This window comes from Microtus pennsylvanicus, chromosome 19, assembly GCF_037038515.1.
Source record: "Microtus pennsylvanicus isolate mMicPen1 chromosome 19, mMicPen1.hap1, whole genome shotgun sequence".
NCBI lineage: Eukaryota > Metazoa > Chordata > Mammalia > Rodentia > Cricetidae > Microtus > Microtus pennsylvanicus.
The window spans coordinates 22,308,967-22,322,996 of NC_134597.1; the positions used below are offsets into that span (position 1 = coordinate 22,308,967).

The following is a 14,030-nucleotide window of genomic DNA, read 5'->3' on the forward strand; positions in this document are numbered from 1 at the left end:
TCATCTTACGGCTTAGTCTATAATGAAGGGACCTTAGGAACTAGAGCCAGAACTGAAGCAGACATCCCATTTCAGTTAACTAAGGCATAACCTTTCCTTTGTTCAAAGAAACTTGCAAGAAAATTTGGGGTCTAGGGGTATTTTTTCTGAACCAAGTTGTATTTCTTTCCAGAGAGAAGCACTTCTATATATAGATTCTATAATCAGTGGTTCATGATCTTCTTTCTCTTCCATTCTTTGAGCACATGGATATTGCTCTGTAAATCTGTTTCATGAACCCAATATGGTATAAGTAAATAAATGTAAGGGTATTCTGAAGGCATTCACTAGCACTCCTGGTTCCTGGGTTGAGGTGTGTGACTGGATTCTGTTGTATCTCATGTCCACAGTGATGTGATTGAACTTGAGGTATTTCTGTGCCACCCTGGCTCCACTCTCTGCTTCATCATGGTAACTACTTAGGCCTAGATTGAACTCATTTTGTCCTGTGGCTATTGCTTATGTAAACGTTTCAAAGCAAGTCATTTTACTAACATAGACATTCCGCTTGCTTGTATTTTAAGCCTTTATTTAGCATATTTCCAACATATTCCCTAAAGACTGTGTCACACAGAATTTTGGAAACTCTGCAAACATCCAGATATTCTTGAAATAGAGATCCGGGTACCTTTGTGGCTCTGTTTTTCAGGAAGTTGTGTTTTCAGGAGGAAGCTCTAGAAATTCTGATACTACATTGGATGTGGAAGGTTCTGAGAGCATAAGCTGTTAGTGGGGTTTCTAATCTGGAGAAAGACCTGTGCTCTCTTGTGCACTGCTGCAATGTACATAGAAGCTTCACTCAGTCTGGCCTATTCATTTCCCTGGCCTACAGTTGAATTTTCTCAGATTAAGGACTTTGATTGCTGTGGTGATTTGAAAGAAAATGCCCCCCCCCCCCCAGGGAGTGGCGTTACAGGAGTTTAGGAGTTGTGGCTTTTTGTTGTGATGGAGGATGGTATTGTCTTGATGGAGGAAGTGTGTGACTGTGGAGATGAACTTTGAGATATCCTATGCTCACGTGAGAGAGACTACTTCCTAGTGCCTTTGAGTCAAGATGTAGGACTCTCAGCTCTCTCTAGCAACGTGTCGGCCTGCATGCAACCATGTCACACCGTGATGATAATGGACTGAACCTCTGAAAATGTAAGCCACCCCAGTTAAATGTTTTCCGTTCAATGTTGCCATGGCCATGGTGTCTCTTAACAGCAATAGGAACTCTGAGACAATTGCATTCACTCTTTACCACAGGCAGAAGGCCTTTCTTTTTGAATGTTGTCTCTTCTTCATTAGGACCCTTGTTCTACTTCCTTTTGTTTATGTCCCTTTGCGTCCATTTTGCCCTCTGATCATGTCCGTCTTTAGCACTTACCTAACCATGTTACTATAACCTTGTATATGTTGATAAATAGGAAACTTAAAGTTGGTACTCTCCTTATTAGCTTCTAAACCGCTAACAGGAGCAAGTCACTTTCGTGCTTATTTACAGTGCCTTATTTAGATTTGATTTATCAAGTAATGCATTTTAAGGAGTGAACATCTATTTGAGAAAAAAAAAACTGATACTAGCTCAGTAAGTTCAGAACTAACTACTGGTTAGTAACTCTAAGTAGGCTTGTAAATGGATTTTTCAAGAGTGTGCTGTTCTAGAATAGAACCGGCATTAGCAGCAGCAGAGGCTCTAGTGTCAGATTATTGAAATGCAAGTCAGGACTCCATTACTTATTACTTTGTCACCCTGAGGAAATTACTGTTTCTTTCCTGTCTGTAAAATGGGTGCAATGGTGGCACTTGCTTCTTTAGATTGTGGTATGATTGAATTAATTAATACGTGCAAAGTATTCTGAACAATTGTCAGAACAAGAGCCCAACAGAGAGCAATGGTTGAGACTATGTGTTATTTGTTACTAAATTGTTTAGCAGTCTACTCAGCACACAGAAAGTCCTCTGTGATAGCTCTCATCATTTGTAGTATTTCTGTTTCAGACTCCTTATCCTCAAGGTCTTTACCATTGCTTTATATCTCTCTTGACATGGAATGTAGCCATCTTGACATGGAACGTAGCCATCTTGACATGGAACGTAGCCATCTTGGACTTGTTGTTATTTAGTGCATTTCTCATGCAAATCGTTGAATGAATAATGTATTTCGTAAGAGCGTTTTAAATGCTAAACATAGTGCTGGATATTGAGAATTAAATCAGACAGATGTATTTCTTATGGACATATACAGTTGTTTATAGAATTACAGTGGGGTTTGAGCAGAGTCCTGCGAGACTGTACACTAATGACCACAATTTATTCAGGGTGGCCTGACAAGTGAATAGTGGCTGGAGCTAGAGTTTTTCAGTGGTCATAGGAAGGCAAACTGGATTTGTATTCGTGGGGGAAAAAAAAAACTAGTATAAATGGGTGACTGATGAGGGGCAGGGCAAGAGAATTAAATAAGATGTCATGCAGAAGCAATGCAGAGGACTGTCCCAAATAACTCTTTGGTGGGAGTATTAATTTTCCCATATGGTAAATATAGTGTTCACGTGTGGTTTACCTTAGTACTCGAATTGTAAAGCTACAGAATGAGGCTAGGAGTAAGCACTGCATATTGCTTTAGGAAGGCTTTGAATTCCCCGGTACACCAAGATCTACATCATAAGTACCATGAAGATGTTTCTCTGTGGGGTTGTTTCATTGCTTTGTAAGCTTCTTATCAACTGTTCCCACTTCTGCATGGAATCGTGGGTACGCCTTATTAATCTGTTGCAGAGCATGACTTCGAGGCGTTTTTACAGCGTGACCCGCCTTACTAGGAACACAGTTTTAAATTCTCACACCAGGCTGATGTGTGAGGTTTGTTTATTTTGTACCTTTCTGACTTAGAACCATAATGATCTTGTTAAACCTTCATTCCTTTGAAAAGGGCTGCTTAGTTTGTCATCTGTGCTGGGAAGCATTCTGCTTAGAACCCTTTGAATCATAGAACAGATTCCACATCAGCTTCCCATGATGTTTTCCACATCCTTTTACAGACTATTCAACATCAAAAATATTTGTCTCAAAAGGTAAAAACAAATTTATTCCAGAGAGCTGGAGGGACATTGTCTGACCTAAGTGATTGTTGAGTTTATCTGGGCAAAACTGAATTAGTCTTAAATGTTAGTTGTAAGAATGCACTTTTTCCCCTTACAGAGAAAAACTTTGTTTTTAATTGAATCTACTAGAAGTAGGTGAAAAGCGGAAAAGAACAGTCAATCTGTACATCTACGCCAGGAAGATTTCTCTGTCAGTACACCTGTTAACCAGATTTATGCTCCCCTTTCACCTGTGTATGTGTTGTAAGCTCTTTTTAGAGTAGAGACCGGACATTTTATCCTTTTTCAGAAGTTCCTATCAGTTGGCATGTATTCATTGTAGAAAGTGGTAAGTTTAATGGGCAGTTTTCTTTTCATGCCGTGTGTGTGTGTGTGTGTGTGTGTGTGTGTGAGTGATGGTTATGCACATAGCATTTTGTATCTGTATAAAATCTAAGAGTAAGTAGCAAAAGGTTGTGATAACAGTTTTCCTGCAAATAACATAATGCCATTCTTGATGGTTCATTACATTCTTTTGTGGAGGCTGGAGAAATGACTCTGTGGTCTGTGGCTCATACTGTTCTTTTGGAGGACCTAAGTTCTGTTTTCAGCACCCATGTGGGACAGCGCACAACTTCCTGTAACTGCGGCCCCAGGGGATCTGATGCCCTCTTCTAACTTCTATCATTACCTACCCATATGTGTATTCACACAGAGTGTGCACACACACACACACACACACACACACACACACACGATACACACCCCATATTTTATCCTTTCTTTTCTGGCATCATGCTGATGTGTGAGTTCTGCTATTTGTTTGTTTATTTTACCTTTTGGCTTTGAACCATAGCTGTCTGTTTTAAACCTTTGTTCCCTTGGAGCAGGGCTACTTAACTTTGTGTTCCCTGCCCCCAGGAAGCCCTCTGTTTAGATCCCTTAGAATCAAGGAGCATTCCTGGCACTGAGCTGGTTCCTCGTGAGACTGTGGGAATATAGTGCTGTAGTAAACACCAGTGTCGACTTAGACATGCTGTAGCTTTTCATTTTGCTTTGTTTTAAGGAAATTTCATAATGATGTCCTTAATGTTTGGAAGTATTTACATTCCTATCAGCAAAATACACGGATTCCCCCCACATCCTCGCCAGCTTCTTTTGGGCTTGTGATTTGGTTTTGATTTTGATACTGTGTGCGTGTCTGTGTGCGCTGTGTGTGTATGAAAGACTGAGGTAAGATGGAATCTCAATACAGTTTTAATTTGCATAATCTGATGGTTAAGAACATTCATCATTTTTCATCTTTAATAGACACTTGTTTTTCGTATTTTGATAACTGGTTAAAAAGGATTCCAAATGCTAAGAAAATAAAACCAAGAATTAACAAAGAGGATTGGATGAAATTAAAATTTTCTGCATAACATTGGAAGTCACAGAGTGATTCCAAGTGATTGCAATACTGATGTTAGAATAGGAGAAAACCTTGACTAAACACCCAAGAGGATTAATTGCTAAAATACGGTTTTTTCTCAACTATGCAGTCAATTCCTAGAAGAGAACCTAGGTGTTATTAGTACTGTTAGATGTTTTTAAACAGTGCCACAAAGTAAAAAGCTAGATTTAAAAAACAACGTATTTTACTATTATGAAAAACTACTGAGTAAAATAATGGGATTTTTAATTAGATACATTTTGTATCATTCAAAATATTACCTTTTGTTTTAGTTAATAAGTTTCTGGCACACTGGTTTATATTTGTCTCCTTACTGAGGAAACTTGAACTTTCTCTTCCAAATTATATAATTATCTAATTTTTATTAACTCTAAAAGCACCAAACTTTGAAAAGACCCAATTAAGCATAATAAAAATGCTTTTAGTTAACATTATGGACCAGTGAATACTTCATGTATGGTTGAGACCTCACTATTTATAATCTTACATCTATTCAGTCAGTAATCTACATAAAGAAAATATTTAGAGAAAATGCCTTTGACCCATCTAATAGCTATTTGACATTTACCTTACATTTTTCTGAATTTTATGTTGTGGGCCTACTGGCCGACATTTTGAAAATCCTTTTCTGAAGTTGTGTTCTTTACTATAGTAGGGCAGAGTTTTGCATGGCATCAATTTCCTTGCCCCTGAGTTCTTGATTTGCCCATGAAATGAAAATGTGTGCTTCGTCAAGCCATCTTTAAATCCTTTTCTCCGCACACTTCATTTTAATTATCTCTTAAGCCATTTTCTGATTCTATAATATATTCTTACCTCTAACCTAAAAGAGACATTGGAAGTAATAAAAATCTGTCTGAAACTTTAAAAGAAAAATTATATTTTACACCTGTCAGTTAATTCAGCCTTGCAATAGATACCCAGCTATAGCCTCTGGTTGGTACACTTTATTTCATATCCTAAGTGCCATATGCCATCCTAGGTCACTCTCGTGCCTCACTTCTGAAGTCACAATTATGATATTACCATAAAACTTTGTTATTTGTGCCGAGAGTCCTGGAGCACACCTTTAATCTTAATACTGGGAGACAGAGGCAGGCAGACCTCTGTAATTTTCATGTCAACCTGGTCAAGAGTTCCAGGCCAGAAAAGACAACATAATGATATCCTGTCTTAATAAATAAATAGGTAAATAAATGTTCTTTTTTCTCATAATTTTTATATTGATTTTTATTGAGCTCTACATTTTTCTCTGTCCCACTCCCTGCCTCTCCCCTCCTCCCACTTACCCTCCCCCAAGATTTATTATTTAATCCTTAGAAAAAGGCAAAGAACTGTTGGAAGTATAAGCCTTTTTGGGTTTCCCAGTTGGCTATGTTGTGCTTTTTTCAGTGTTGCCTCGTCCGTTTAAAGGTTTATTTGGATAAATGAGGCATTTACACTAAGAAATTGCATGTTTGGGCAGAATATTTAATTGGAAAATAATTGAAAGGTGTCTCTCCCAGTTTGTTATGCTCTGCCTGTAAATACTTTTTCCTTACAAATTGATACTTCTGAAACAGAAAAAAATTGCCATGTCTCCTGCCTAATTTTAGAGTAATTACAATTGTTTTATAATAAAATAACTTTATCATAGCTAAAGCATTCAGCACTATCAAAAGTATAATGTATTGCTGTACTGATGCATAATGAAAGGGATTTATTACTGATTGGATGCTATCTGAATAGGATAGTCTTTCTCCTGAATAGAAATATAAAGCAATTCTGTATTCATTTGCCTAACTTCAGAGAGGTAAGACATTTCCTCTGTGAAATATGAATTGGTTTTTTTGTTTTGTTTTGTTTGGGGGGGGGGGGCAGAAAATATCAACAAGAGAGTGAAAGACGTGGATCTGTGAGGCACAGTGCAGGAAAAGGACATGAAGGATTTCCTGGGTCTTGATGTGGGGAAAGGCTGGCAAACCTCATACCAAGGCTAGCAGGAGGTTTGGAGAACCTCTGAGTGGAGGATCTCCAAAGAGACAGCTGTTTTGTGTGGAATCGTAGGACAAAAGCATGCCAACCAATTGAACCAAAAGTTATAATTGTGTTCTATTGAAAAGTTAAGAGTACTGACAGATAGGAAAAGGTGTAAGAAGAGGGTTTGAGATGAAAATAGAGGTCTTGGGAAGAACCTCACTAGGTTCTTAGCCCTACTCTCTTGACTATACTGCATCTCATTAAAGATGTGGGTTAAACTGGGCATTTTTAATCCCAGCACTTGAGAGGCAGAGACAGACTGAGTTCGAGACTGTTCTGGTCTACAGAGAACAGCCAGGATTACATATCTCAAAAAACAAAACAACAATAGAAAAGATGAAGAAAGAACATGGGGGTTGAAGACAGGAACAGATCAAGTTAGTGTATGTGTTTCCTTATTGTATTAGGTGTATGCTGTCATCCTTTTTATATAAAGCACACATATGCTCCCAACATCCACAATTTATATGCCCATCTTAGCTTATATGTAGACTAAGCTGAAGGCATATTTCCTGTTGATGATAAAATGCAGATTTTTACCACTAAAAGGCAACAACTTCATTTCTAAAGGTTAAATTGAATGATTCTCACAGCTTATTTCTGCTGGTTAAATTTGGGAAGCTGAAGGTCATTCAATAAGAGAACAGTCTCTAAACCTGTGTAAAATTTTTCTTTTACTTAAGAATTATTATTTTACTAACGTTAAATCAAATCAACTGCTTTTGTTTCCAGGTAGGCATAAAGACTCAGTGCAACCTTTTATTTCTTTTTTTACACTTATTTGGGTGAGGAGGTACAAATGGACCACAACATAGGTTAGAGGATAAGGGGACAACTTGATATCGTGTTGTTCCAGGAATTGAACTCAGCTGCTCAGCTTGGCAGCAAACATTTTTTACCCTCAGAGTCATTTTTGCATATGTTTTGTTTAAGATGGGTCTAGTGTAGCCCAGGCTGGCTCCATATGCAGATGAAGCTAGCCTTGAGCTACTTGCCTCCACCTCCCACGTGCTGTGCTGGGATTACAGCTCGGACCATGATTTTTCTTATTGGAACAAAGGACTTGGACTCTGGTCTATTGAGGATGGCATTTGCTCCTGCAGCTTTCTTTTTAACTATTGCCTAAGAGTTGAAGCATTGTTATGCAACTTTGGGAAAACTGGTTAGATTGTTTCACCTATTCTCTTAACCTCTGTCCCATCTAAACCATTTTCTGCTTACAAGTTTTAAAGTGCTTTGATATTTCAGGTTTTTAGTATATTAATTCATATAAAAATAACTAGCGAACTATTAGTTTTGAACTTGTCATGTTTCTCCTACTTAATGATGTTAGTTGACTAGGGTAAACGTTACCTTGGATTTAAAATTAAGGAAGTACATTCTTCGTATTCAGGTAATTTTTACTTTTTAAAATTTAAAATATGGGGGCTGGAGAGATGGCTCAGTGGTTAAGAGCATTGCCTGCTCTTCCAAAGGTCCTGAGTTCAATTCCTGGCAACCACATGGTGGCTCACAACCATCTGTAATGGGGTCTGGTGCCCTCTTCTGGGCTGCAGACATACACACAGACAGACTATTGTATACATAATAAATGTATACAATACATTTTATTGTATACATTAAAAGAAAAGCCGGGCGGTGGTGGCGCACGCTTAATCCCAGCACTTGGGAGGCAGAGGCAGGCGGATCTCTGCGAGTTCAAGGCCAGCCTGGTCTGCAAGAGGTAGTCCAGGACAGGAACCAAAAGCTATGGAGAAACCCTGTCTCGAAAAATCCAAAAATAAAATAAAATGTGTGCAGGTAAAATTTATTACCTTCAGCATATAATTCACATTTGTGAGCTGTGACAAATGTGCCCCATACATACACCTTTTCCCTTTTGAAAAGGGGTTTACTTGTATCCCATGACCTTGAACTCACGGTGAAGTTCTAGGATTATAGGCTTACACAACCACGATAGTTTTACATGGTCCTGTGCATGGAACCCAGGGCCTTATGCATATTAGAGTAGCACTCTTCCACACTAGCCCTAACTTGCGTTTTGGTCATGGTGTTTCATTGCAGCAATAGAAACCCTAACTAAGAAAATTCCCATTGTGTTTGTATCATTTCTACTGCAGGGTACTGTTAGATGTCATCGTTTGTACAATTTGTTTGACATGCTGATGAACTGTTCATTAAAGTCCAGAGCATATTCTGTGGCCTGTCACATGGTCTGCCTAGGACTGCCCTGACTGTCGGTCAGCACACCACTTTGTGTGTTTTTATCCTCAACAGAGAAATTAATCTTATCTTTCTAGCGTTCACCAAGTCCTCCTTTTTTTTCTTCAGTATTGAACATGGGAGAAAGAAGGACACAGATTGTCAGCAGAGTCAAATAAATGAATCTTTTATAGATTCCAGTTCTTTGTAGCTTTCCTGAGATAATTCCGTCTACAAAGTCAAGTCACAAAGGATTTAGTTCCTCCTTATTTGGAAGAGAGGCCATCATGGAACTAAAGTTTCTCTCTTCTCCTGGTTCCAGTGGTGAGCACTCCATTCTGGCTTCTTGTCTGTACTTAGCTTGTGGGTTCCCTTTGGAAATTTAATTTAGCCAATTGTGCTGCGTTCCTGCAATAACAGATGGGGGTATAGAAGTTTTAACTTCAAGAGAGCAGATTTCTACCAGTTTGTGCATCTGCAGATGTCCTCTGAAGAGATGGAGCTCAGGCCTGGACACCCACTTCTGTGCTCTGACATGTGGGAAACCTGAGTGATGTGATGTAGCAGCTAAGCCAACGACTGGGGAAGATGTAATCCAGACATCACTTAATGAGAGACTGTTGATGGCCGAATTTCAGCACCTTTAGTGGGGAAAAAATAATGACATCTTGAAATTTGCATTCAAGTGGATCTAGAAAGCATCATACTCAGTGAGGTAACCCAGACCCAGGAAGAAAAATATAATTTGTACTGACTCATAAGTGGCTTTTAGACATAAAGCAAAGAAAACCAGCCTACAAAAGCAGAGAACCTAGACAATAATGGGAACTTTAAGACATACATGGATCTAATCTACATGGGAAGTACAAAAAGGCAAAATCTCCTGAGTAACTTGGGAGCATGGGGACCATGGGAGAGGGAGAAAGGTAGGGGAATGAAGGTAAATATATAACTCAATAAAAACAATAAAAAAAATTTTAAAAAATTGTTATACTGCCGTTTTGTGCTATTGAGTGTTTTTCACTGCAACTCTCACCTGTTTTTTTATTCCTGTTAAATGTGTAGCATGCTGAAGTTTGCACACACATACCAGACCCCCCTCACACACTCTTACTGTGAAATATTAGCTAGCCAGGAAAGGGTGGCTTCAGAGTTTTAAGTGCTTTGTGGTAACTCTAGAGCTGGAGTACTTTCCCCAGTGTCCTCCCTACCAGAGCCCATTTATTTCAGGAGATTATCATGCTGTACAGTTGGCTCCTCACGGAGAATCATAAACCCATTCCAAGAATTAAAATGTCACCTGTGGCCACGGAACCAGGCCTGTGGAATCGAGGAAAAGTGTGGAGTGATGAGTGGTGTTTTTGCCTTTCTGGTAGGGGACGTAGCTGTGATTTGTCTTCTGGGCTGCTGCAGAAGTAATCCCCCTTGTCCGTAGAGCCCTGCACTGATAGAAAACTATGGCAGCGAGTGATCACAAGTGTCTTTAAAATGGAAGAACACGGTTGCTTCAGTGTCCTTAGCGATTAGTTCTGATCTCACATTCTTATTTGTGTCTGCCCTCTTGTTTCACTGACTATGTATTGCTATTAGTTGGCCCTGATGGGGCCCAGTAAGACAGACAGCTGTAGACGGGAAGAGGCATTCTAAGGGGGAAAATACCTGTGGTACCCCCAAGAAACCTCCCTGGGGACATTGGTTTCTTCACTATTGAGCTTCCTCGGTGCTGATAGAGTTCATCTGTATTAACAGCCTCACCTGTGTATGTGATTTGGTTTGCTCCAGGTTGTTGTTGATGTTAGTGGAAGAGTGCTTGTGGTGATGTGAGCTCCCTGGTGAACTTCCTTAACAGTTCTCATTTGAGGCCTGCACATGATAATCCTGAGTGGTCACCTGGGAACGAGTAGGCTTCCCTCTTCCCATTTCCCCATGCTCTTTTGAGAACTCTGATCTTTCATGTCTACCATAAGGGATTTTGGGGAGAAGATGATAGGATTTCTTTTGCTGACAATAGGTGCATGTAAACAGCTTCATGAGCTCTGGTTTCTGTAAGTTGTTTTCTTCTCGGATGCAGGCGACTGAAACTGTGTACACACTGCCCTCACCTGCACCTGCTGTCCTAGGATTCCACTTCATCAGTTCTCCCAACTTTATCACTCCACAATCTTGGTATTGTCCAAAATTATTTTTAAAAAAATTAGTTTTAGGTGTGGTGGTGCATATGCCTTTAATCCCAGTACTCGAAGCAAAGGCAGGTGGATCTGAGTTGGAGGCCAGCCTGGTCTATAAAGTTAGTTCAGTACAGCCATTTGTAGCCACGGGAAAGTGCTTGTTTGGTTTGGTTTTATCTTGGTCTTTAAGGTAATTTGATTTATCCTGGACTGTCCTCCAACTCACTAAGTAGCTGAGAATAACCTCAAACTTGTGGTCCTCCTGCCTCAACTTCCTAGTGCCGTGATGAATTACAGGCATGCACCACCACTCTCAGTTTATACAGTCCCAGGGCTTGCGCCCAGGGCAAGCGAGACAGGTCTTCTGTAGCCACGGGTAACCCTGGATTTCGGAAGCGGCCTCCTTCTTCTAAGTGCTGAGATGATGTGTATCTGCCACCATGTCCAACCCATAAGACAATACTTTTTAGAGAAGAGTTATAGACTAGCTATTAAGAGCAATTTTACATAGCCACAGAAAGGTCTAGTGGAAGGCCGGGGAAGTGGCTCAACAGGTAAAGGCCGCTTGACCACAAGCCTGATGACCTGAGTTCAGTCTCTAGAACCTAAATAGTGAAAGGAGAGAATCAACTCCTGGAAGATGTTCTTTGACCTCCATGTGCATGTTGTGATGCATACATACAGTAAATACATGTTTCCACATTTGAAAGATTGGGCCTAAGCCAGAAGAGGGCAGAATGAAGACGTCTTTAAATCCTTTGACTCTCTCTAAGGAATGTCCAGTCTTTCTTGGGGGTCACTCTAAGTCCTGTTGCTCTAAATTCAAGGCCTAAATCTTAACTGTTTTGAAATGAAGTTACCCGGGCACGTTTGTTGCATCATTACTTTCTCAATTTCAAGGTGTATTGAGGAGGCAGAAACATTCCTTAAAGAGATGCCATCCACAATAGCAGGTTAAACGTGGCCAATGCAACCTTGAATTAGCTGTTCTCAGAGTACCGAAAAAAATGCATGTGCATGGCTTGTTGTGAAGCACAGGCAATGTGAGAACTGCTAGTGCAACACAGAGGAAAGACTTCTGCCCAGAAGTGCAGCTGCTGCTTTGTTATTGACACCAATGGAGGAGAATGTTGGTATAGATAACAAAGAACCATCTCTAATTTGTCTGCTTGGATTCTCCAAGCCTGAGCCAGTATAGTGGCAGGGAACTATAGCGGTAGTTCTCAGTCCTTTTCTGAGGAAGTTAGCACACAGAAAACCCCAGGGTGGGAGCCTAGCCATCTAAGCAGAAGTACTCAATACTGCCTTGAAACAAGCATTCTGTGCTACACTTCTCAGCGTTATCCTGAGTGAGTTGTGCTTCTGTGTTATTGGCAAAGGACGAAAACTATCATGCTATTGATATCTTTGAACTTTACCACAGTATTATTAGCCTTAAGATCTGCTGGTATCTTTGACTTCATAGAGTAGAAACTGGTCTTTGTTATATTTGATTTCTTATAATCAAATTTTATCTTGCTTACCTTTCTCTTTCTAACCCTAAAAATGTCTGTGAGACTCAAAACACTCTTCCATGCTTGCACAAGGTTTTTGAAAGGCAACTGACCTAACCATATTCAGTCCATTTTGTTGTAATATACTCTGAATTTTAATATAATTTCTACATCTAAATTATCAGAGGGTGATTTATGGCTACATCACCCGAGGAAAGTTACCAGTATTCTTCACTATTGTTTTCATCTGAGCCACTGAAATAAATGGTCTCAAGAATTTTCATATTGAAAAAGAGCATGCTAAGCAGAGAAGTACTTGCCCTAACAAGAAAAGACAGACACCGTCCTGTGGCTGTGACTGAGATTCGAAAGAGCTGACATCTCTTGGTTATTACAGTCAGTTTAATTGACTTCATAAGATCCTTTCATTTTTAAAACGCTGTCAACTTGGATGAAGTCTCCATTCTTCCTCCTAATGGGTGTTCCATGCCAATTCGTCTCCTCACTAAGCCTTTGAATCCTTGCCTCAAGAACATGGGCACTCCATGTCGTATTTTATAATTTTGCATCTGGAAGTAAACAAGATAAGCCTTTAAAGTCCATGTCTTCAGTTTTCATTGTTGACTTTTGCTTCAAATCCCTGCCATAGTCAATGGCATGCTTTTCCATGTGTCATTCTGGAGACAGTCTGGTAGACATGAGTGGAATCAAGGCCCTCTAAGGATTTTATTACATAGAGAGCAGTTGGGTTGCTTGATTGTTCTGATAAAGCAGGGAATGTTTTACCCTGCCTCTTGGCCAGCTTAGCCAAATAGGGAGGATAAGGACACAGCTTCCTTGTTAGTATTGCCATTAAAGGGGTGTGTGTGTGTTAGTCAGTCCTCCCCCCTCCCCCCCAGATATAGTCAAAAGACAGTGATGAGCAAAAGTCTATTTCTGGAAAATGTTGATAACTCCATGTTTGGAGGAAGACTTCTTTTTCAGTGATACTGGGTTGCCTCATGATTTGCAATAATCAATTTGATAATTGCTGTTGACTTACTGTCTCAGCTCATGAATAATGCCCCAAATTTAGACTAGTATGGCAAAAGGATTTGAATCAGGTAGTGCTTTTGTCCCTTGGAACATTTGTCTTGCTTGATTGTTCTGGACTTCAGCCAACTGCCAGAAAGGCATTTTTCCTTCTGTATGTGTGTAGTAAAATATGTGTCACATAAGTGTTCACTAGGGGGGTTTCCAGCCCACTACAGCTCATTGTTAGCTTACCTTTTTTACCATTGTGCCTTTAGAAAGACTGAGAATGGATGACTGTCTCTCCTTTTCTCTAAGACTCTGTTTGAAGGGAGGATGGATCTCATTACTATAAATATTGTTTTCATCATAACCTACTTTGCTGATTCTGAATGAGAGGAGCACCTTTGGCTGCTGTGGAAGCTCTGTAGTAATGGATGGCTTGTTAAGTTTTCATTATTGTATGTACATTAATTTAGATACAATAGCTCTGTTGCTAGGAGAACGAAGCATCAGAAAGGAAGAGCTTGGTTGAGCGCAAAGTGCTTGTATGGCAAAAGTCAGAAAAGTATGCAGAACT

The 14,030-nt window shown here is 39.8% G+C and overlaps 1 protein-coding gene across 1 annotated transcript in view; it reads left to right on the forward strand.

The window, feature by feature from the left end:
- Snd1 (staphylococcal nuclease and tudor domain containing 1) overlaps positions 1–14,030 on the forward strand; it is a 391,403-nt gene that overhangs the window by 234,683 nt on the left and 142,690 nt on the right. The window lies entirely within an intron of this gene.